Below are 27047 nucleotides of genomic sequence, written 5' to 3'. Positions count from 1 at the left end.
AACGTAATTTTATGCAGACATGTGATGTACTATAACCTATTTTTCTCATTCTTATTCATTAAGATAATGTTACTTTTCTTTTTTTGCACTGAATTGTTGCATTTTCAAGAAAATGAGCTGACATACTCCCACTCAAATAAATGTACATGATGTGTATATATGAAAGGAAATGCATATTTATACACATACTTATTTACTTATATTCATATGTATATTTAGTCATAGTCATAAGGATGTGTACATTTATTTAGATATACATTCATACACACATGTACATAAAATTTTAAATTTTATAAATTGTCATGATGTTAATTTTTCTTAATTCTTATATGTTAATATTATTCTTATTAATGTTTCTTCATATGTGAATATTAAGTTTTATTACTCTTTAATAAAACATTTTCATGTAATGACTTATTAAACAAAGTTTATTTATTTATTTGTTTTCTTTGTCAGTTTCCTTTAACCATGAACATGTGATCATTCTGTCTCAACCACCCAAAGACTGGAATCAAAGATGTATGACACCATGCCAAGAAAATTTTTGTAAATATTTTATGTAGTTTGAAATATTTTTTCATTTTTGTGTATGTATATTCATATTTGTGTGTTTGTTACACATGTTTGTTTAGATCCAGATATACATGTCTGCTTATAGAGGCTAGATATCAAAACTAATTTTCTTCCTCAATCACTTAATTGTTTTTTTCCATTTTTATAAATTTTATTTTAATCTTACTTTACATATCAATCCCAGTTCCCTTTACTTCCCATCCTCCCATGTCCCCCACAGACACCCCCTCCCATTTCCCATCCACCCCCCAGGGAAGGTGAGGCCTTCCATGAGAGATCATCATAATCTGTCAAGTCATTTGGGGCAGGGCCTAAGCCCTCCCCCATATATCTAGGCTAAAAGAGTATTCCTCTGTGGGGACAGGAATCCTGAAATCCCTTCATGCACTAGGGATATATCCTGGTTCCACTGTCAGAGGCCCCATAGAGTGCCAGTCCTCCTAGCTGACACCCATGTTCAGGAGCCCTGATCCACAAGTTCTGACTTGCTCAGGTCAGTTGTTTTGTGGGGTTTCCAAGCATTGTCTTGACCCCTTTATTCATCACTTCTCCCTTTCTACATCTGGATTCAAGGAGTTTGGCTTAGTGCTTAGCTGTGGATTTCTGCTTCTGCTACTCTCAGCTACTGGATGAAGGCTCTAGAATAGAATTCAATCACACTATAGTGGAAAGGCATTTAAGGTAGTCTCTTCACTATTGCTTAGATTCCTAATTGGGGTTATCCTTGTAGATCTCTGTATAATTCTCTAGTATCAGATTTCTCTTTAAATCTATAATGGCTCCCTCTATTGAAGTGTCTCTTTTCGTGCTCTCCTCTATTCATCTCCTGACTAAATCTTCTTGATCCTTCATGTTCTCCTTCCCCTTCCTCTTCTCCACTGCTCTTTCTCCTTCCTCCCTCCCCCCTCTTCTCATGCTCTCAATTTGTTCAGCAGCTCTTGTCCTTTTCACCTTCACTGGGGGACCATGTATCCATCTATGTAATCAACCACATAAAGAAACTGAAAAAGAAAAACCACATTGTCATCTCACTAGATCCTGAAAAGTCCTTCAACTAAATTCAACACCCTTCATTATAAAGGTCTTGGAGAGATCAGAGATACCAGGAACATATCTAAACATAATGAAACAATACACAGAAACCAACAGCCAACATCAACTAAATGGAGAGAAAGTCAAGGTGATTCCTCTAAAATAAGGAACAAGACAAGGCTGTCTACTCTTTCTATATCTCTTCAATATGGTATTTGAAGTTCTCGCTAGAGTAATAAGACAACAAAAGGAGCTAAAGGGAATACAAATTGGAAAGGTATAGGTCAAACTTTCACTATTTGTACATGATATGATAGTTTACATAAATGACCTGGACAAATTCTACCAGGGAACTCCTACAGCTCATAAACCCCTTCAGCAAAGTGTCAGGAAACAAGATTAATTCAAAATATCAGTAGACCTACTATATATAGACAATAAAGGGGCTGAGAATGAAATCAGAAAAACATCACCCTTTACAACAGCCACAAACAACATAAAATATCTTGGGATAACTCTAACAAAACAGGTAAAAGACATATATGACATGAATTGTGAGTCATTAAAGAAATAAATTAAAGAGGATACCAGAAAATGTAAAGATCTCCCATGTGCTTGGTTTTTGTTTTGATTAAAAAATTTCCCATATATTTTGTTTTCTCCCCTCTAATAACTACTCCTGAATCTTACCTATTTACCCAAGTGCATTTTCTTTCTCTCTCTATGTCTCAACCCTTTTCTTCCTACTGTTTTGTCTAGTCTAGTCTTGATATGAATGTTTGTGTCTAGTCTTATTGTAACTTTTCATGCAGTGTTTAGTTAATATCACTGGGAGGGAAGTGATATTATTTTTTAAAGGGAAGAAGAGGAGGAATGTGTCTGACAAAGACAGGAGATGTGGGGAGGGACTGGAAGGAATGGAGGAAGGGAAACTGTCTATGGGTAGGACAGGAGGCAATTTATGAGAGAAGAATGAAAATAAGAAACAAAACAAAAATCCTGGAAAACAACAACAAAATTAAAGTATAAATAAATAATGAAGAAAGGAAGAAAGAAAAGAAGGATGAATGAAAGAGAAAGAAAGACTATGAGACTTAAAATACCAAAACAAAAGAAAAAACACACAAAAACATGGAGTTCCTCTCCTGTTGGTGAATTATTCCTGGGTAATGGACCTACCCTGGAGTGTGATCGATAAACCCAGTGACACTACATTTAGAAATCTGATTTTCTCTTTGATAGCAAATATCTTCTTATTTAGGGGTGATAGTTTGTCTACTTTCCATTCTCAGTGCTAACATTTTGTCTCATTTGATAGTGTGCAGGTCTTGCGTATGCTGATACAGTCACTAATATTTTATATTTTCATCATTCCTGTAAAATATGGAGGTAATAGTTTCTCTGGAGGCAACCACAACGTCTGCTTCTTACTCTCTCTCTCTTCCTTTTCTTACATTGAGCCTTGGGAAGGGATGATAAGAATATGTCATTTATGGCTGAGTGCTCCAAATCACGGACTCTGTAAATTGTCTGGTGTGGTTCTCTGTGCTAAATACCATCTACTTCTCCTGGGCTCATGGCCAACATCAATAAAATAAAGGAACACTGATGCAGGTGAGGATGCAGTGAAAGGGAAACACTTATTCATTGTTGGTGGGAGTGCAAACAGCCACTACAGAGATCAGTGTGGAAGTTCTTCAGAAATCTGAAATCCTATCAATTCCAAGATCCAGCTATAACACTCTTGGACATGTGCCCAAAGGATATTATTTCTTATAACAGATACTGGCTACTCCACATTCATTCCTGTTTTATTGGTCATATCCAGATATTGGAACCAGTCCAGATATCCATCAACTGATAAATGAAAATATGGTACCTATACACAATGGAATATTACCAGCTGATGAGAAAAAATGAAATTAAGAAATTTTCAGGTGAATGAATGGAACTTTTAGTAATCATTATCAGTGAAATACTCCAGACCACCCAATAGAAATATGGCCCAGTGTATTTTAAATGTAGTTGTTACCTATTAACTTTTGATGTATGTGTTTCTATCCAGAGAAACACAGAGGTTATGTAGCTAGAAAGGGACCAGGGCAAGAAGAGAATATTTCAAATAAGGGAAAATAAAGTATAGACTTGTAAAGAGAGAAATGAGAAACTATAATAGGAGGGTTAAACGAGAAATGGGATCAGAAAGCAAAGTGAAGTAGGGAATATGGGAAGGGACAACTAATAGTAAAGCCAGCTTGAAAAGCCATATGGGAACCTACTAATATGAAGCTTCCAAAGATACATACTTACATGCAAATAATTTAAATGGAACCACTATATAATGTGAGAGACAATGCCCAACTACAGCTTATCATTTTGACTAGACCATGTACTCTCTCTTCCTAATGCTGAAATACAAGTCTATAGCATGCTATCCATCTTTTTCATGGGTGATTTGGATTGAACACAGGTTCTCACATCCCTTTGGCAAGTGTTTTAGACAAAGCTGTATCCTTAGCCAAAAATAAATAAGATACATTTTATCAGGTGGTAATAGCTGAACTATACTTAGCTATACTGATTCCCATTGAATATTAATGAAGCATAGAAATTTTAATTTGTATTCCACCTATTGTAATGATAGTGTATTATTTAATGTGGTGGTTTTCTATGTTTGAAACTTAAATGTAACACATTTTTGATAAATGCCTATTCACTTGATTTTAAATTTTTACATTTTTGTTTTCATAATAACTATTTTCTTCTTTAATGAGTCTTTGAACCAGATGAATATGTGGATTCCATAGCTACAGTTTTGAGAAATTTACTCTTGATATTCCAAAACTAGTTGCCTATATGTTTCCAACTCACCTGAAAATAAATGCATGAATCAAGAGTCCAATAAACTGTATTTCCAATAAGAAGTATAGACAGTTCCTGTATTCTCTAGTATTTTAGCACAAATTACTTAGTGTATCGGTCTTGCTATCACTATAAGAAACATAGTTACAGCAAGAAGATAAATATCAATATCATTAAACAATGCAACACTGGTATAGAAATATTATTATAATCCATTGTTCCTTGTTTTTTTGAATAATATTATAAACCATGAGCTTCAAATATATTGTAGGGAATGTGTCACAGCTTGCTGCTAGTAATAAAGAGCCAGTACTTCTTTACCATGGAAAGGGACTCTGTTTTCATCTACTTTATACATTCAAATACTTCTACAAATGTTTACATTAAATATAAGAATTTTTGACATAACTCCGCTACTAATGGAGAGGACTTTTAAAATCAGTGAAATTGACTCTATGTTAAAGAAATATAAATATTATTTTTTCAGAAGTACAATAACATGTGTATTTGAGGTGCTACCTGAGCATAAAAACACCTATGCAGCTAAAGTTTTTGGCAATACTTGGTTCAATCACTTGTCTTTGCATTTCTGAATTAGATGGAAGGCATTGAAATTATTATAAAATTTAGGCTACTCAGATGAGAATGTGACTGTGTACACTCAGTATTTCTCAACCTGTAGGTGCTTTGCCCCTTTGGAGTTGAAAGACCCTTTAACAGAGGCTACATATCAGATACTTACATTATTACTCATAACAAAAGGAAAATTATCATTATGAATTTTTATTTTGGGGAGGGGTTACCACAACATGAACAACTCTGTTAGAGGTTCACAACATTAGGAAAATTGAGATCCAATGGTTTAGAGGATGTCAAGGTCCACATTGATATATATCTCAGTAATTACAAGTGATAAATAAAACATGAAACCAAACATAAAACCATTGTTCTTTAATCTCTTGCCAATAAAATAAAGTAGAGCAATATGACATAACCATGTGGAAATAGCTACCATTATTTAACTTAAAACATACACCATGAGGTGAAACCTATACCTGACACTATGTGAGTAAGCAAAATCTAGAGACTGCATATCCCAGAGACCTAGTGTAAAAACAAACTATATTGATCTTCAAAAAACAGGAATAATAAATGTATCCCTATTGTATTCTGGTATTTTCATAGTTGCAGACTGGTGCATTATTCAGTCCTCATCACAGTTGGTTCTTTGAGAAAATCAATAAGATAGACAAACATTTATCCAAACTACCAGAAGACTGAGAGTGAAGACACATATTAAGAAAATCAGAAATGAAAAGGGAGACATAACAACAGACAAAGAGGAAATCCAGAGAATCATCATGTCATACTTCGAAAACCTGTATTCCTCTAAATTTGAAAATCTAAAGGAAATGGACAATTTTCTGGATAGATTTCACTTACCAAAATTAATTCAAGAATAGACAAGCAACTTAAATAGAATTATAACACCTAATGAAATAGAAGCAGTAATCAATAGTCTCCCAAACAAAACAGCCTAAGGCAAGATTGTTTCAATGCAGAATTCTACCAGAAATTCAAGGAACAGCTAATATCAATTCTCCTCAAAGTATTCCATCCAAAAGAAGCAGAAGAGTCATTGACAAATTCTTTTTATGAGGCTTCAATAACATTGGTAACCAAAACACACAACTAAGAAAGAGAACTACAAAACAATATCCCTCATGAACATTGATGTAAAAAATCTCAATTAAATACTGGCAAATCAAATCCAAGAACACATCAGAAAATTCATCCACCATGACCAAGTAGGATTCATTCCAGTGATGCAAGGATGGTTCAACATACAAAAATCCATCAATGAAATCCACAAAATAAAGAAACTTAAAAAGAAAAACCACATTGTCATCTCACTAGATGCTGAAAAAGCCTTCAACTAAATTCAACACCCCTTCATGATAAAGGTCTTGGAGACATCAGAGATAACAAGAACATCTTGAAACATAGTGAAAACAATACACAGCAAACCAACAGCCAACATCAACAAATGGAGAGAAACTCAAGGTGATTCCTCTAAAATCAGGAACAAGAGAAGGCTCTTTACTGTTTCCATAACTCTTCAATATGGTACTTGAAGTTCTAGTGAGAGCAATAAGACAACAAAAGGAGATCAAAGAACATATCAGCTGGGCATTGGTGGCACATGCCTTTAATCCCAGCACTTGGGAGGCAGAGGCAGGCAGATCTCTATGAGTTCTAGGCCAGCCTGGTCTCCAGAGCAAGTGCCAGGATAGGCTCCAAAGCTACACAGAGAAATCCTGTATCAAATAACAAAAACAGCAACAACAAAATAACATATCAGAAAGATCATTCACCATGATCACGTTGGCTTTATCAACAGGAAGCAGTGTTGGTTCAACATATGAAAATCCATCAACATAATCCAACATATAAACAAACAGAAAAAGAAAAGCCACATGATCATCTCACAAAATGCTGAAAAAGCCTTTGACAAAATTGAACACCACTTCCTTATAAAGGTTTTGGATAGATAAGGGATAACCAGAATATATCTAAACATAATAAAAGCAATACACACCAAGTCAATAGTCATTATCAAACTAAATACAGAGAAATTCAACAAGGTTCTCCTAAAATCAGGAACAAGACAAGACTGTCCACTCTCTGAATACTTCTTTCATATTGTCCTTGAAGTTATAGCTAGAGCAATAAGACAACAAAAGGAGATCAAGGGGAAACAAATTGGAAAGGAGCAAGTCTAACTTTCATGATTTGCAGATGATATGATAGTCTACATTTAGAAGTCAAAAAACTCTAACAGGAACTCCTACAGATGATAAACACCTTCAGAAAAGTGGCAGGTTACAAGATTAACTCAAAATAATCAGTAGCCCTACTATGTACAGACAATAAATGCATGGAGAAAGAAATCAGAGAAGCAAAATACTTTACAATTGCCACAAACAACAGAAAATACCTTGGGGTAATGCTAGCCAAAAAAAAAATGGAAAACCTGTACAGTAAAAATCTTGAGTCTCTAAAGTAAGAAATTTAAAAAGATGCCATAAAATGGAAGGATCTCACATGTTCTTGGATAGGTAGGATCAGCAAAGTAAAAATGGAAATCTTTCCAAAAGCTATCTACAGATTCAATGCAATAACCATTAAAATCACAATTCTTCACAGATCTTGAAAGAACAATCCTCAAGTATATGGAAAAACAAAAGACCCTGGGTAGCAAAAACAACCCTGCACAATAAAGGAACTTCCAGTTTCATCACCATCCCTGACTTCAAGATCAATTACAAATGTATAGTCCTGGAAATAGCTTGGTATTGGCACAAAATAGACAGGTAGACCAATGGAATAGAGTTGAAAACTTTGATATTAACCCATACACCTATGAACACCTGATTTTTGACAAAAAAGCTAAATTTATACAATGGAATAAAAGCATCTTCAACAAATGGTGCTGGCATAACTAGAGGATGGCATGTTGAAGACTGCAGATAAATCTAGGTCTATTGCTATATAAAAACTTAAGTCCAGATTGATCAAAGACCTCAACATAAACCCACCACAGTGAACCTATTAGAAGAGAAAGTGGGAAATACCCTTGCATTGATTGGTACTGGAGACCTGGAGGCCACTTCCTGAATATTACACCAGTAGCACTGACATTGCGATGAACAATTAATAAATGAGAACTCCTGAAATTGAGAAGCTTCTCTAAGTCAAAGGACACAGTCAGCAAAACAAAAAGGCAGGCCACAGACTGGGAAACGTTATTCAGCAAGGCCACATCTAACAGAAGGATAATCTCCAAAATTTACAAAGAACATAAGAAGCTAGTTTCCAAGACACCAAACAATCCAAATAAAAAGTGGTATATAGAACTAAATAGACAATTCTCAATAGAGGAATTTTAAATGGCTGAAAGACACTTAATAAAGTGTTCAACATCCTTAGCCATCAGGGAAATACAAATCAAAACTCTGAGATACCATCTTACTCCTGTCAGAATGGCTAAAATCCAAAACACCAATGACAGTTTATGGTGGAGAGGATGTGGAGAAAGAGGAACACTCCTCCACTGCTGGTGGGAGTGCCAACTCATAGAGCCACTTTGTAAATCAGTGTGGACATTCCTCAGGAAAATGGGAATCAGTCTACCACAGATCCAGTATTCCACCCCTAGGCATATACCCAAAAGATGCACATTCATACAACAAGGACACCTGTACAATGATGTTCATAGCAGAATTATTTGTAACAGCCAGATCCTGCAAGTAACCTAGATGCCTCTCAATTGAAGAATTGATATAGAAAATGTGGTACATTTACACAATGGACTAATAGTCAGTGGAAAAAAATCAATGGATTCTTTAAATTCACAGTTAAATGGATTGAACTAGAAGAAACCATTCTGAGTGAGGTAACTCAGTCACAGAAAGAAAAACATGCTATGTCCTGATTCATATATGGATTTTAGACATAGAGCAATGTATGACTGGACTACAATCCACACAGCCAGAGAATCTATGAAACAAGAAAGAATCTAAGCGAGGCACACATGGTACCCTGGAGAAGGGGAAATGGACAAGATCTCTTGAGCAAATTGGAAGCATGGGCATAATGAGGAGAGAAGAGGGGGGGGTGAGGAGGACATGAGGACATGAGGGAGAAGGAAGGTTGAGTTGGGGAAAGAATAAAGGAGAGCAAGATAAGAGATACCATAATAGAGGGAGGCATTATAGGTTTAAAGTGAAATCAGGTACTAGAGAAATGTTTGGAGATGACACCAACCAACAATCTAAGCAACAGAGGAGAGGCTATCTGAAATGCCCTTCCTGACAATGAGATTGAAGAATGACTTATATGCCATCCTGGAGCCTTCATCCAGCAGCTGGTGGAATCAGAAGCAGACACCCACAGCTAAACACTGAAGTGAACTGGAATGAAGTTGCAGAGTAGGAGGGGTGATGAGCAAAGGGGTCCAGATCAGGCTGGTGAAACCCACAGAAACAGCTGATGTGAACAAGTTTGAGCTCTTGGACCCCAGACTGATATCTGGGAAACCAGTATGGGACAGACCCAATTAAAGTGGGTCTCAGTGAGGAGATCTCAGAAATCCATGGGGCCTTTTGTAGAAGATCATCACTTATCCCTAGCATAGGTATGGACTTTGGGAGCCCATTCTGCATAGAGGGATACTCCCTGAGCCAATACACAAAGGAGTGGGCCTAGACCCTATCTCAAAGGATATGCCAGACTCTGAAGACCCCCTATGGAAGGCCTCACCCTTCCTGAGGAGCAGAAAGTGAATGTGATTGGTAGGGTTTTAGTTGTGGGGGGTACCAGGGGAGGAAGGGAGGGAAAGGGAACTGGGATTGACATGTAAAACAATCTTGTTTCTAATTCAACTAAAAATGGAGAAAATCTTGATGGTCTCAGTCAATGAGATGCCATGGTAAAACTACTACCATTACTTATTAATTTGATGCATAAAATTCTATGCTTTTGTTATTCCAATGGCCACTTCATTAGTTAAAAAAAGGAAAAAAAAACTATATTTCAGAAATACTGGATTTCATACTCAGTTTTATTTATGAATCTTATTTATCCTTCATTCATACATTGTGTGAGTCTTTACTAGTGGGAATAAGAAGGGTAAATAGAAACATTGCTCTTCAAATAATAAAAATCATACCAAGTCCCTAAATTTAAAAGTTTTTAGTTATTCAAAAATGACTCTTGGCTCATGATAAAAACATTGTTTCAATATTAAGAACATATCTTTCTGTGGTTCTCACATAATCACACACACACACACACACACACACACACACACACACACACACACACACACACACACACTTTAGTTAAAGCTAAGACAAGAGAATTTTTTTGCAAAATTCTTTTGGTTCCTTGACCTCCCCTGGTTCCTCTGGTTGGAGGTCAGCATATATCCAATTGCCTTTTCACTTACAGATCTAGAAGAAATGCTCCTGCTGAGGCATGAGAAATTGCTTTGGAAGATCAACAGTTAATGCAGTGGACAAGCTCCAGAGGGAATGAAATTGAATTAGTGAATATCCTGGGACTCTTCTGCCTTCTGAGCCTCCTGGACTGTCCCAAATGTTCTGCTGGAGTAGATCACCCAAGTAGTATGAAGTACTTTGTCTCTTTGTAGCTGCTTTTTAAATAGAACTTATGGTTGTCATAATTTCTTACTTGTCTTCTAAGTATCTTCAATATTAGAACTAAACCAAAAGGCATTTTGGTATTTGCTCCTAGAAATTAGCAATGATACTTAGCATTTGTTATCTTCATTAAGCGTGCTGTGTATGGGGTGTGTGTGTGTGTGTGTGTGTGTGTGTGTGTGTGTGTGTGTGTGTGTGTGTGTGATCTTGAATATATTTTCCCTGTCTGTCTTTCCTTTGGCAAATACTAAAGCATGTCTCAGCAGAGCATTTACTTCCCAGAGTATAATTGGTGCCTGTATATCTCTAGAGATTACAGTAACTTCTGAAATAAGGTTCTCCCTTAATGTAAAATAGGCTGATATGAAGGGGAGTAGTGTTTCTCCTTCCTATCAGAGGGAATTTCTCTGACATTCCTCCCCTCATTTGCCAATATGAAATATCTGCCATGAAAGGTAAAACCTACACCCTCAGTGCTGTCTAATAAAATTCTCCTATTTCCAGAATGCTGTTTCATTTACTTCTGTTGTCTTATTGAGCATACTCACTTTTCATACACTCTAGTTTTAGCGGCTTTAATTTTCTTACTGAAATCTGTTACTTATTTGCAATTGCATTTTTATAAAGGGATTATTTGGAAGGAAAATAAAATTTAAAATATTATACAATTATAAGAATGCCACTGGATTTAAAACTGAACTCTTTAGATATAATTACATTAAAGCTTTACTGGAACTTGAATTTATTTTGTGAATACCTAAAATTCTACCCAGTAAGCATTTCTTGAGATTGTTTTTCTTCCTATATTTTACTATGGAATAGTCATGCACATAGTTAAGTGTTAGCAGAATCTTTTAGGAAATGTACACACATAATCACTACTGATTTCAAGTTGTTAAGCCTGATCGAAAATGGTAGAGTTCAGTCATTCATATTGACCAGGAGTTTGAAGGACAGATTTATGTAGTATGTAACATTGCAGCTGGACCTTTAACTAAACAGTTAAAAATCAAGAAGGTTTAAAAGAAGGGACATGTGCAAAGCTGTAGCAATATGATATGCCTCAACTGTAAGTGTTCTGAGAAGTGAAGAGTCTAGTTTTTCGTTGTAAAGCAATTACCACAGCAGTCAAAATAATTTCAAGTATAAAATGCATCATCATAAATCATGCTAAGTGCAGCTCCATAGTTTCAGACTTTTGAAAGGCTTGACACATGTTTAGTATGTTTTACCTTTGTCAACATCAAACACTGTCCAACACAGCTAAGTGGTTGTCTTGATTAAAAATAGAAAGACAAATGAAGTATTTGTTGAGTTATGACACATCCACTAAAACTCCCAATAGTAAAAAAGCACCATTTATTTTATAAAAATAAGGTTCAAAGCTTATCATATAAATACAGCTAAAGGAATGGATAGAGAAAATGTGGTACATTTACACAATGGAGTACTACTCAGTGGAAAAAAACAATGGAATCATGAAATTTGCAGGAAAATGGATGGATCTAGAAGAAACCATTCTGAGCGAGGTAACCCAATCGCAAAAAGACAAATATGGTATGTACTCATTCATATGAGGATTTTAGACATAGAGTAAGGATTACCAGCCTACAATCCACACTGCCAAAGAAGCTAATAAACATGGAGGTCCCTAAGAGAGACATACATGGTCCCCTAGTGAAGGGGAGAGGCTCAAGATCTGCTGAGCAAATTGGGAGCACGGGAAGAGGGGGAAAGGAGCTAGGAGAACGAGAAGGAGAGAGGAAGAAGGATGCCGAGGACATGAGGGAGCAGAAAATATGAGTCAGGGGAAGAATACACGATAACAAGAATGGAGATATAATAGAGGGAGACACTTTTGGTTTACAGAGAAATCAGGCACTAGGGAAATGTCTGGAGATCTACAAAGATGACACTAGCTAACTATCTCAGCAACGGAGGAGAGGCTACCTCAAATGCCCTTCCCTCATTATGAGATTGATGACAGATTTATATGCCCTCATCCAGCAGCTGATGGAAGTAGAAGCAGACACCCATAACTAATCACCAATCTGAACTGGTACCCAGATGCAGATAGCTGGAATACCAGCATGGGACTGAGCCAGACCCAAGGAACATGGGTTTCTGTGAGGAAACCTCGGAAATCTAAGGGACCTCCTGTAGAAGCCCAGTATTTATCCCTAGCATAGGTGTGGACTTTGGGAGCCCATTCCATACAGAGGAATACTCCCTGAGTCAAGACACATGGGGGTGGGCCTAGGCCCTACCCCAAAGGAAACGAAAGACTCTGATGACACCCTATGGAAGGCCTCTCCATCCAGGAGGAGCAGATATGTGACAGATAAGGTTTCAGTGGGGGGGGGTCGGGTAGGGGATGACGGGTTGGAGAAGGGAAATGGGATTGTCATGTAAAACAATCCTGTTCCTAATTCAAATAAAAAAAGTTGGAAAAAATAAAAATAAATACAGCTAAAGTGTCATGGACTGTTAAAAGATGTTTCTCACATTGCACAGAAAGAACAGGAATGTAATTACTAAACCTTTTGGATAATTCAGAGTGATCCATATTGAACCCACAGACTCTTTTCAAGATTTTGATCTCCTGCCGAAGTTACTCATGGAACTTTAAAAGATGCCAGCTGTTCACCCTTCTAGAAAAAAAAAAAAACCCTGGTTCTTGCATGTCCTTCCTTTCTTATCATATGTCCAGCTTTCTGCTTGAGCAGAATGAAATATGCTCAGATTTGAGGGCTGCTCAGCATAGTCTTTGCTTCTATGCTATTCTGAAAGTCAAAGGAGAAATTTCCCAATTAAAGGAGAACATGTGCAGCTACGCTTCCAAATGTGTCACATTAGCTTGGATTTGAGTGCAAGTCAGAAAACCTGCAGTCAACCTCCTACTTACATCTGTGAATAAGCACATAAGCAACTGAAGGGTTGTTCAGGCTAAACAGATGGATTGTCCTGTCAGGAGCAGATTGCAGGATTGTGATGATGTAGGATGTAATGCCACCCCCTCTGAACTGAGAAACATATTCAGCAGCAGGAAAGGCAGCCTTTCTAATGTAGCTATTCCATTAAAGTCCCCACATTTAACTATCTCTAAAGAAAGGTTAAAGCCTTGTGTCCTCCATTTTACTCCATAGTTCCATATTGTATATTATCTCTTCCTATTCTATTTAGATCATATTACATATAATTTATTAATTATCAACATAGTCTATGCTTCTGTATTTATAATTAAAATATGTAATTTACTTAATTTATTAATTGGAAGACAGGGAATAAAAGTCCTATGCTGCATTTTAGTTTAAACAAATCTAGTAAATGATGTTACTTCATGATAATTTAGTCAACAGCCTGATAAATGCTTTCTATAAAACTTTATAATTTCACTTATATGAGAAAGCCCCAGATGTCCCAATAAGTGTACCTTTCTCTTAAAAACAATATACAGTTTTATTGTTTTATTATGTGTATTTGTGTACCTATGTGTGAGTGTAAATGCATATATGTGTAGGCAATGCCTGAGGTCAGGACCATTGGATATCCCAAAGCTGGAATTAGTGGCCTAGCTACCCAAGGTGGGTGCTGAGAACTGAATTGAGGTTGTCTGAAAGGTCAGTGCTTGTTCTTCGTTACTGAGACTTCTCTATAGCCCCAATAACCTCCAAAGTAAATATGATATCATAATCTTTGTTTTTTCTGAAATTCATGTAAATAAGTGCCTATGGAAGATAATATGTTACCAAAAATGAAGCCTTTCTCAGGGTTCATATCAATAAATAGCTCTTATCTCTTATGTATCCTGTAAGGTAAATAAAATTTATATTAAATGAAGCCTGTATATTACAATTCCATCTTTAAAAGCTATTTGTTTTTAATGATTTTATGTGAAAGAAACATTTGTAAATGGGGATAAAAATATGAATGTGTTATTTGTATGTCTCAAGTGCACTTACATTTCAGCCTAGGCATTCCTTTCATTCTGTCACATGGATCCTCTGTCAAAACATCTAATATTTCAGTATCTTACTGAAATTAATTAATTTATTTATTTTGGTTTTTCGAGACAGGGTTTCTCTGTGTAGCTTAGGAGCCTATCCTGGCACTCGCTCTGGAGACCAGGCTGGTCTCGAACTCATAGAGATCCGCCTGCCTCTGCCTGCTGAGTGCTGGGATTAAAGGCATGTGCCACCAATGCCCGGCACTGAAATTAAGTTATATTTAGTTGATTTTTATCCTTAGCACTCAAGTAAATGAACTGATACCATTATATTTTACAAATGAATTTACCTGATGATACTCTTTTAGAAGTTATGTCATTTTAAATGGCACAGTTGCCTTTAACTAGATTATCTCCAAATATTTATGCTGTGGTGAATGTGTTGTGTAGGGGAAATGCTGGCCACACCTACTTGGAAACTGGCACAGGTTACACAGACCACAAACACTTGGGCATGGTCAGAGTGATGTAGCAAGACTTTAAATATGAGGGTCGCATGCATGTGGCTCTCTCTGTTCCCTGACTTGCCTGGTGGTACAAGACTGACTACATTGCATGAGTACTTTTCTAATAAACATAAGCTCATCAAACTTGCTCTGACTCCATCACAATCTGCATTTATTGCATTTCACTTTATTGGTGAATAAAAGACAGTTCAGGTGAGAAAGGCCACTGATGATGGTATCGTGTGTGTGTGTGTGTGTGTGTGTGTGTGTGTGTGTGTGTGTGTGTGTTGAGCATGTGATTTTTAAAAATGATATAAAGTAACATCAAAGTAACATCAAAGACTAGTTAGAAAGCCACCATTCACTATGCTGATAGCACTTTCATGGTTTTATCTTAGAAATATTTTTAAAGGAGCATCCAGCATTCTTTAGAAAATAATTAGAATTTTAATACACATTGATTTTAGCTAAAAAGTACTAATATTTTTGAAATTTTACTATTGTTTTTGAAATTTAGAGATCACCCCTAAATATCTTATGGTGATGTGTTTGCCTATACGACAGTAAATAGGAGAGCTACAGAGAAGAATTTGAACAAATTGTTTAAAAACAATTTATTTGAATAAATGTGTTTAATCAATGGATGTTTCTTAAGCAATTATATCTGTTCAGTATAGAAACAATTTTGTGATACATGATAATGGAAAATTTTCAGTCTAATGGGAAATATAGGTATGAAATTAAAAATAATAGAATGTTGAACAAGATTGGTGATACATGCCCATCAGCAAAGTCCTTCAGAGTTTAAGGCAGTGGGATTGGAAGTGCAAGGTCACCCTGTACTTAGTCTGAAAAAATGAAGAATTTTAGAAGCTAAGAATTGAAGACATATCCTGATTTTTTGTGATGTCTAAAATATGCAAGCACAACAACAAAACAATAGGGTGACTGGTGAAGCAAAATAAAATATGACTTGGGAATTTGAGAGTTGTTCAAAGAGTAAAAGGACTGAAGATTAAGTGACAAGAGGTTTACAAAAAGTACCTTGAAATATAAGGTGGATTTGCCTGTACTAGGTCCTTGAATCAAATTATTAATAAGTAGTAATACAAATGGTAAGGAAAGGATTGAGGGTTTGACTCAAAGATCTCTCAGTTAAACAAGAAAATATATGGGAAGCTTAAAAATATGGGCTCTCCAATTCCCCCAAAGCCAACAATAGATAACAGAATTTCCAAAGAAAAATCTATGGATCAAAATCTTTACTTGTAAAGACAGGGAACATGAAACTAAATCTCAGAAGGTTCTTAAGAATGCTAGCTTACCCAAATCACTAATAAATTTGCTTGAAAAGAACAGAGTATGAAATTAAATTAAGCTGTCAGAACCGCAAAATTCTACAAGCAGTTGGCTTAACCCAGATGACACCTTCTGGAATATATCAATGATGACTCTGAATGTGTACCTAAGAGTCTGGAGTACATAGCCACAAATCTCATAAAGTGAATTCCTGGTCATTATATCCAAATGGAATGGATTCCACTGTAAATTAGAATTTCTTCAATCCATAAACCAGCTTTCAGTCCATTTTCTCTCTTTTACATCTAAAATGGCTATTGAGGTTTTCTTACTCTTAAAGTTATATCTCTACTTTAGAAACATAGAATTGTTTCTTCAGTTACACAGGTCGAGTGTTGTGGCTGAAAGTCCACCCAATTTAGATAAAATAATGGGAAACTTTCAGGTAATATTATGGGTTGATATTTTCAGTGACTTTGTGTAGAAGTCATTGTATTTAGAGAAATGAAAAGAGCTGTAGTAGGCAAAATAATATTCACTCAAGGATACACTTGTGGTGACTCATGGAATCAATACTTTGAAATTCTGATTAAAACTGAAAGTTTTCCATAGTTTCAATCATGGACCACTTTGAATCACATGAGATGTTAATAGTGAGTATTCCTCAGATAAATGACAGTGGAAGTGCTCTATCACCTTCCATTTATGGTGCTGAGATTTTAAAGGCCTATGCAGGTAACTGGAAGAGATTTCTGGGAGCTAAGAGTATTTCTGAGGTGACAGCCACCAAGAAGTTGAGAGCTCAATGACACTTCATGGGAATGGATTCCAATAATAACCTGAATGTGTACGAAAAACGTTTTTCCTTGTAACTTCTGAGAGAAAAAATTGCAAATACCAAGATTTCTTTTGAGACAATCTGATTTGTCACCTACAGGTATATTTATGTTACTTAGACTATGTATGTCTAAGTATGTAATTTGTAATTACATACTTAGACATACATACTATGTATGTATGTAAGTTAAGTATGTAATAGTGTGTTATTGTTGCTGTAGAGAACTAATAACACAGTCCTAAAAGTAAGGAATGAGAATTCATTTAGAAATAGTTATCTAGAGAACATATGCCAACTCCCACCAATCTTCCTGAAGAGAGTATATAATGAGTATAAGAAAAAAGGATTTCAGCAGAGTCAGGGTCACTGAGTCCTCAGGGACCAATTCAGTCTGCCTGCAGACACCGGGGCTGGATTTCCCAGAGTAGGCAGGCAGAAGTTTGGCCCAAGGCAGGAGCCGAAACGGCTCATCTCTGCACTCTGTGGGGGCCGGAATAGCCCAGCTATCTCAGCAGAGTCAGCCTGGTGAAACCCACAGAAAGAGCTGACCTGGAAAAGGGAAAACTTTTAGTCCTCAGACTGATAGCTGTGAAACCAGCATGGGACTGATCAAGACCCCCCGAATGTGGGTGTCAGTGAGGAGACCTTGGAAGTCTATGGGGCCTCTTGTAGTGGATCAGTACTTATTGTTATCATAGGAATGGACTTTAGGAGCCCATCCTACATGGAGGGATACTCCCTGAGCCTAGACACAAGGGGATTGGCCTAGGCCCTATACCAAAGAATATGACAGACCTTAAAGACCCCCTATGGAAGGCCTCACCCTCCCTGGATAGCAGAAAAGGTATGGGATGGATAGGGCATTAGTTGGGGTGGGGGGGGGAGAGGGACCTGGGATTTACATGTAAAATAATTTTCTTTCTAATAAAAAAAGTGGGGAATAAAAAAAGAGTACATAACAACAACAACAACAACAACAAAAACCAAAAGGAAAAAAGAAAAAGAAAAAAAGGAAGTGGATAACTTCTCAAGAAAACATTGTTTTGACACAACAGGAGAGTTGCATATATGAACTCACAGTAATTTTGACAGCATGTACAAGACATATGTAAACACAAACCAGACAAAGAATGGTGCTTGAATGATGAAAGCTTGACCTAAAATTTATACCACCACCAGCTAATAGTGCATGGACTAATAACCGCAGACATTATATTGTCAATAATATACTAATTCGACTCCTGTAAATATGGTGCAGAAAGAGTTCTAGTATTGTGAAATATTGAATTAGCAGTATTTTGTAAAGTATACATTTTCCAATGATATAATCTTCCCAGTTGCCTGTTATAAGATCAATTCTGTGATGCCCTGTCTCAGCATCTCAAAGGCTGGGAAGACAGATGAGCATTATCACACCTTATCTCATTATTGACTGTTGTTCTTCACTTAGGAATGATACCCTGTGAGATAGCCCCTATCCATATTGGCATGTCAACTGATGTTGTCATTGTTCGTTTCTTGTTTTGGACACCATATTGTTGGGAATTCATGTTTGTGGTTTCCTTGAAAACACTATTTTGCAACAGATATATTGATCCCCTGGACCACTCCAATGTGATTTTTCCCTAAGCCTAAGTTCAGGTGTTCTATTGCAGATGTAACAACTGGGACTGAGCACCCCATGGTCACATATCTACTTCATTTTTACCAATTACAGTTCTCTAAAATTTGTTTCCATCTTCTGCAGAAAGGAAGCCTTTGTTGATGAATGCTGAGAGCTACACTATCTGTGGGTAAAAGGACAAGTATTTAAATGCATTTAGAAATTATAAAATTTCAGTAGTAGGTTCTCATATACCTCCATCAGACAAATCCTGATTTGACATTAGAATTTTTGTTAGATAATCTCTGTCTTTTAAAGGAGATTTTTATCGCCCCAAGAGGAATAATTTTATTAATTATATATTGTATTGCTTTGTAAGAATTTATCCACCTTATCTGGTTTGTGTAATCATTCCTTAAAGATGGAAACAGGGGATAATCTAGTAAACAGGCTCTTGAAAACACAATAAAACTTGAGTTCATGAATGACAATCTCTAAAACAAATTTAGCATTTTTTCTATTATACCATCTTGGAAACTGACAAGAATATTTAAAAAATTAAGAGTAAAGTATTTACACATTAATAGTATTAGTCCCACTTAAATTTAGTAATCATGAATATATGGCAAAAATTTCTGCACAGATTTGAAGATGACATGATACATCAGGAGTAATATTTTATCACTATATTATCCCTTTGAATTGTGTTGAAATAATTACTTACATAAAGTCTAAATATCATCTTTCACTTCCAGTACTTTTTACATCACTTTAGATAATAAACAAGCAAGGGTGATTTAAACTTATTTTTCAAATAATTTGTGTACAGAAAAAGAATGTTATCTTTCTTCAACAAAACAAATACCATGCTTCCAAATGTCACTTTAAAATGTTTTAACTTTTCTTCTTATTAATAATATAATCCTTTGCAAGTGGCATTTTTCAATCCTAATTTTTGAAGGTAAATTAATCAAAATGAAACTAGGAAGTTTATGAAATCATCATTATTACAGAATTCTAAGGAAAATCAAGTCTCAAAAGCCGGTGTTTGACACTGACAGTTCAGAGGCTTGATGTTGTAAGGAAGAGGAAGAGATGTATTAAAAGTCTGAATTGACTGAGTAGTGGTGGTGCATGCCCTTATTCCCAGCAGTCATGAGGCAGAGCCTGGTGGATCTCTGTGAGTCCGAGGCCAGCTTGGTCTACAGTGAGGTCAGGGACAGCCGGTGCTGCACAAGGAAACCCTATCTTGAAACAGCAAAAAGAGAGAGAGAGAGAGAGAGAGAGAGAGAGAGAGAGAGAGAGAGAGAGAGAGGAAAAAAGGAAGAAGGGAAGGAAGGAAGGAAGGAAGGAAGGAAGGAAGGAAGGAAAGAAGAAGAAAAAGAAAAGTCTGAACTGAAAAAACATCATAGTCATTTCCTTCCCAATTTTTGAAATTATTTCTTAAAGCTGAAAAAGAAGCAAAGTTTGAGAAAAGGCAATGGCAACCTAATACTTACAGTTTACTCAGGCCCTTCCTAAATTACATGACTAAGAAATTAATTCTGGAAACAACAGCCTTGTTGCATTTGATTTTTTTACAAGTTTCTCAGAGATGTCAGTGAGGTATAGTTATAGCATCATTGATTCCTACTTTTAAAATGTCACTCATGTTCTAATATTATTTGCATTTTAGCAAAGCCATAAATTTCCCTATTTTTAATGAGTTACAGTAAGTTGACAAACTAATCATAATAATATGTCAGCTTTTGGATCAAAACTTGTGTGTATAGCAGTCATATGCACATTGCATCAAGCCTCAATGTGTCTTGCACTAATAATGTGCCAGATGGTACCATATTGCTGCAGGGAAAATAGGAATCTAGTATTATACTTCAAATAAGAATAGGTTGATCTTATTATAAACTGTGAAATAGTACTGGAGCTCAGATATGCTATTTCAAATTAGTTCAGTTAGGTTATTAGACATGAGAATGTATGCTATGTCTCAGGAAACTTAAGATTAAAATAGGACACTTTGATATCAACAAAGATTTTGAAAGAGCAAGTAAAATTTCATCCAGGATAGGAATCTTGGGATCAGTAGCCTAAAGCCACAGATATGACAACCTCAAATGTAAATATCCATAAATAAACTAACAGAAATTAAGCAGTAATAGACAGATCAAGAGTCCTGAAGAGACTGTTGAGGAGCAAATGGCTGAAAATAGGCCAATGAAGTGGATCAAACTCCTTCTAACATTGGACAGTATAGAATGCCTAAGTGAACAACCCCCACTCTCAATTTCCATCAAAGCAAGTCTATATAGCTACTCTTAGGCTTCTCCTGATTGTCTAATTTTTATCTTTCTAACTACATCGCCTTCAACCTCCTCTAATGCCTTACTTCAAAAACAACCAATCTCTGTGGTCTTATTTGTACATTTCACATGGACTTCATTCCTAAAACTGTTGTAAAAAGTACAAAACCTTTGTAGGTTAAAATGTAAGGAGTCACAAATCATAATATCACCAGGGGCACACTACTTCAAGGCTTTTAGGAAGATCCTTACATTGTCCTCACAGCTCTAGACAGTAGCTCTTTTTCTGCTGGTAATTTCATCATCAGCTTGGTTTTGACATGGTTTTTGCTTTTCTTTGTATCCTTGTGAAATATCCCTCAATCATTTATTTTTATGGACACAAGAACTTAAGAATGTTTATAAGAGAAGTTGTCTCTAAATACAGTTAAAATCAGAATGGGTTCCTGTATTTCAATGTGCTGGTTTTGGACAACCTACAACATAAATGTACTCACCTTGATGAAATCATTTTTGTTGATGCAGCTTTTTCTTCTCATTAAGTATAAAGAGGTGAGCCCTGCCTTGCTTAGGCCTTTGCTCTTATTTTACCCTTGGAAGACCATGCAGAGGGTACCTTTAAGATTTGCAATGCGTTCCCAAAGTCCACTGTCACCTTGCAGCCATTTCTTGTTCTCTTTTTTTTCTATGTATTATTCCTCTGAAGTGCCTTGTATTTGCATTGCTTTCATATTGAAATGCATGGATGTCTAAGCTCCAAAAAGATAAAGAGGTTCTATCTGTTATTGAATATTTTATTCTTACTTTCTAGAGAATCAGTAGACCAGAACATAGCTGAGAAAATCAATAATTAATATTACAGATTTAAAAGTGTGAAAACTGACTGCAAAGCAATGGTTGAAGAATATTCAATATTAGAATCTAACATCAATGATGGCTCAGCCTCGTGTATTAGTCAAATGATGAGCTTTTCAGACTACAACACTGGATAAATTATGTATATCCCAGTTTGTGAGAAAGTAAATCTAAAATTCTAACTCACATAATCCACAAATATTAGTTTCCAAGAGATTGGTGATTTTTTTAAATGTAAAAACTCAAAGAATAAGGATTTTAGAAGAAGAGAAAAGAGAAGGGTATCTTTAAAACTTTAGAGTAGACAGCATTTCCTTTAAACAAGACTATGCATAAAAGAAATAGAAATAACACTATGATTATTTATTAATTACAAATTTCAATAAAAAACATTAAAATTCCAAGGTTTGTTAAATTTAAAAGCAAAATATGCATATTTTAAAAATATTTAAAATTCATGTTTATAATGGAAATCACATATTCAAACTAGAAGGGAGTGTATAAATGTATTAATATACAAATTACAGTTCAATAAATTTGATGAGGTATATCACAAAGGAAGAAATTTAAGTAGAATACAGATATAATATCCTGTTAGGGGAGTTGTATAAATAAATCCAAAATGTCATAATGGAATATAAGTGGAAAGTGGATATTAATGTAAAGACTCACATGCAAAAGATAATTTGGAAGCAACTAAACAAAGATGCTCTAGTTGCCAGTATGCAAATTGATGCCAAGATTTAGAAAAATTGTTAGAAAGTATAAATTAATTCCCTATATCTGAATCTATGCTTACCATTATCATACTTGCATCACCATACTTTTATATGTATATTGCTTGTGTATAGCAAATCAATTAAAATGCATTTAGCATCTTGATATCATAATGTTTTGTAGTAGTATCCATAAATTGTGAGTAAATAATAAGGATAAACACATTTCTAAAATATATAACAGTGATGAATCTCACAAGTGAAATATTCTGTAAAGGAACCCAAATACAGAGTATGTACGCTATGATATAATTCCTACGAACCATGTGGCCTAACACATAGTTAGAAGTCATATCAATGGCCATTTCTTGCAAGATGATATCTCAAAGGGTGACTGAGAAACATTTAAGTTTAGTTTTGGCTTATGAAACTGGGGTGCAATATCTTTGTGGTCATTTGTCAATTGGTACTCTGATGATTTTAAATTTTTACATTTAAATATTATATTACACTTTTAAAAGTTTGATTTTCAAATATATCCACAAATCTTGGCATCCTATTCAAGAAATTTCTTATCTGTCACCCAACCATATGTGCAATAGAGTCCCTCTTTCAGTAGAACCATATGTCCTCTGAAGTGTTAGCAGAAGAAATTCATGAATTCGTAGAAATCACGAATCAGTCTAGATTTCATGAAGGTTTTCCTGCATTTCTAACTGTGTTTCAGTGAAGCATAGGCATTTCTTCTAATGGAGAAAGAAAATATTTAATACCCTGGGAAACACTGAAACTGTCCTGTGAACAAGTTGTATGTATGAGAAAACAAACCCAGATTTGTGATGTGTTGCTATTGGTCCTTCCTGGGGATAATATACTACATCTATGAAACACTCTGAATTCAAGTTCTGGCTTTTTTTGTGATTAGCTATATCTCCTCCATATTGTCTGTTGGTCATAAATTTTCTTTCTGCCTTTCAGGATCTACATCACTGCCATGCACTTTTTCCATCAATGAAGGATTATACTACTCTTACTGGTTTGATTGTGGGATTCTTCAGGGCAGGGTGAGCCTCGTGTTAATGCCTCATTTCTTTGACTGTTCTCCTTTAACAAATCATTTAGAAATTGAGTATTTAGCTAGTGTTAGTGACTCTGACTAATATACCCCCTTTCTCAAATAAATCTGTTCAATAATTTACCTAAGTTTAGCCATGAACTCCATTTTAGCAAAATTTTGAAGAAAATATTGGTAATATTTTCACAATAATTAAACTGTGTAAAATATAGATTCCCAAAAAAATATTGGATACAACAATATACATGATCTCAGAACAAAAAATTTCTTAGGTAATTTAACTTTGTCCAAAAATCAGTGACAAATATAACCTTCTGTAGGATACTATAAGGTCTCATTAAGAAATCAATAAAAAACCAAGTATGATGGTAAAATCAAATGTACTTTATAAAATAATTTTGGATGTATTGAAAATTATAGTATTATAGGAAGTATATATTGTAGTTATAGTTATACTTCTCTTGACAGGAAACAATACAGATGTAAGTAGCATCTATCAAAGCCACAAACCTCGTTTATATTAGAACAATTATCAGCAATGATAAAATTCTTGTATTCTGGATATATAAGAAACCAAGCAGCTGCCCAAGGAGACATACTGTAACTGGAAACCATGACATAAAATAATAGGTTTAGACAGATTTTCTGTCCCACCGGGTCCCACAGCCGTTTAGACCCAAATAAATACAAAAATAATAATATAATTAATATATTATAAACTATTTGGCCAATATCTCAGACATTTTGTCTAGCTCTCTCATAAATATTGACCCATTTCTATTGAGGTATGTATTGCCACCCCCTCTTAGCTTATCAGAGAAATGTCCTGGATCTTATCTTCCTAGTAGCAACATGGAATCTCCAGTGACTCCACTCTCAGTCCTCTCCCCAGAACTCTCGTCATCTGGTATCCCTGCCTATATCTCTAGGCTGACTACTGGTCAATCAGTGTTTTATTTATCAACCAATAAGAGAAATATATATTAACAGCATACAGGAGGATAACCCCATCAAACAGCAACATTTTTGCATGAAATTCAACTTTATGTTCAAAATAAAATAAATGTTTTAGTAAAATTGCATGGTTTAACATTGCAAGGCTTTTACTAGAATTTTATGAAATAATGTTAAATAGTTTAATATGAACAAATTTATCTTACTTCTTTCTTAATATAATATTAACATAAACAGACAGGCCATTTTAGGATATTGAGATAGTAATATAAAATTTATATTCTAGCATGAAAAGAATAATGATTGATTCTCTTCTGTGGTGTAAGACACCTGATACCTACTGACATAAACAAAGCCACATCACATAAGAAATTTAAAGAAGTGTCATTGTCTACATAAACATATGACTAATGGTTTCCTAACATATGACTAAAGTGGTGACTCAGGAGTTATGGATCCCAGCTCTTGGAAATGAACACAGGTCAGTGATTTGCACTGAGCAATATAGCTTTAGGTTGAACTGTTTGTCAGCAATTTGTGTATTGCATTAGTCACTGTACATCAACAGAGAACGTCAGAAGAATAAAGAGTTTTGAATCACAGGATTAAAATATACTAAATATTTCAATGTGCAAAATAATATATTGTATAGTTTCAGTTATGAGCAAAATATTTGAGCAAATTAACACCAATCTTCATGTATTAGGTAATAAAACAAAACCCAAAACTACCATTATCACATTATACTTCCAAGGGTTTTTGACAGTTTCTGTTGGATTCCTGACATTAACACCAAAATGGATGTTAAAAAAAAACATTTTCCATTCATAGGGATATTTCACATATACATCAATATAAAGAGCTCAGTTATACTCCGGCTTTCTACACTGTGCAAATTCCTTCTCTTTTCTTTCCAATTTCAGGTAAAGATACAAAAGCTATTCAGATCAGTTAATTTAAGAAGCCAGATTATTTCAGTTACTCTGTTCAATAATCTCAATATTTGCACCATTCATTTAGTCCTTCAATTTCACCATTATTCCATTTGAATACATAGTAGCTTGTCTACTGTGAACACTGGCTATATTAATGGGCTCACAAATGCTATACTTAAATAACTGAAAAGTTTATTTTTGTGAGATTTTCATATATATATATGTATATCATATATATGCATATATATGTGCATAACTGATTAAATAAAAAATTACTCTGGTATAAATTGGCTATCATCATCAACCACTCTCTGAAATATTTGGTACCATGCAGCAATTTAAAATTTATATATAAAGCAGTTAAATGCATGTTTCCTGAAAAAGTATGTCTTTTTTCAGACACATTAAAAAAGTTAATAGGAGCAAATGTGAAAAGGGATCAAGCAGAATGAGAAGTGAAGATAGTATTTTTTAGATTAAAACAATTGATAACTTAATAAGTCAGTTCAAGGGAAAATGTGAAGGAAGGCAATGTAATCAAATAAAGAGAAATGAATCAAATAACAATCCAATTATGATTCAATTACTAATTCTTCAATAAAAAATAAGCAAATCAAGGGTAATGAGTACTCAGCAGAAGTCTTTGAAAATTGTTTTTACAATATTTTTGGTGAGAGAATTTGATCAGGATAAAATAATCATCCTTGCAATGCATCCTTTAAATAAAAATTTAAAATGTATATACTTTACAGGCTATCTTTCTCTTACATACTTTAAAATAAACTTGAATTAGTATTAGTTCAAAAATTAGCAAAGCAAAAAACTAACAGGATTGTCACCAAAGTGTCTAATGGTGAATAATGGTAGGACATTCTTGCATGTCAAGTCTAGGGGTTTCAATCAGAGCTGCAGCTATATTAATGAGAATTTTGAAAAGTACAATTGTATAGCTGACGGACAATTATGAAAGCTATTAAATGATGACAATTGCAACAATTATTATGCCCTACACTAGGGGTGTCCATCAAACTCTCCTAAAATATTACCTATTGTTTTAGCCTTGTTTCCTCCCTGAGAATTAGAAGCAAGTTCCCACAGAGGACACTATTTACTTCATAACCAAGGCACAGAGACATCAGACATAGAACTAAGATGAATTCTCCATTTCTGAGAACTAGCTTTCATGATACCAAAAGCCATCATAGAAGCTTCAAAAGGAAAGAGACAGTCAACAGGCCTACACAGAACACCAATGACAATCATATTAAAACAACCCCAACTTGTAGTACTGGTAAATATACCACAGCAGTAACCAACATCATTCTAATT

Source organism: Cricetulus griseus, chromosome 2 (assembly GCF_003668045.3).
Source record: "Cricetulus griseus strain 17A/GY chromosome 2, alternate assembly CriGri-PICRH-1.0, whole genome shotgun sequence".
NCBI lineage: Eukaryota > Metazoa > Chordata > Mammalia > Rodentia > Cricetidae > Cricetulus > Cricetulus griseus.
Note: the sequence above shows the minus strand (reverse complement) of the source record.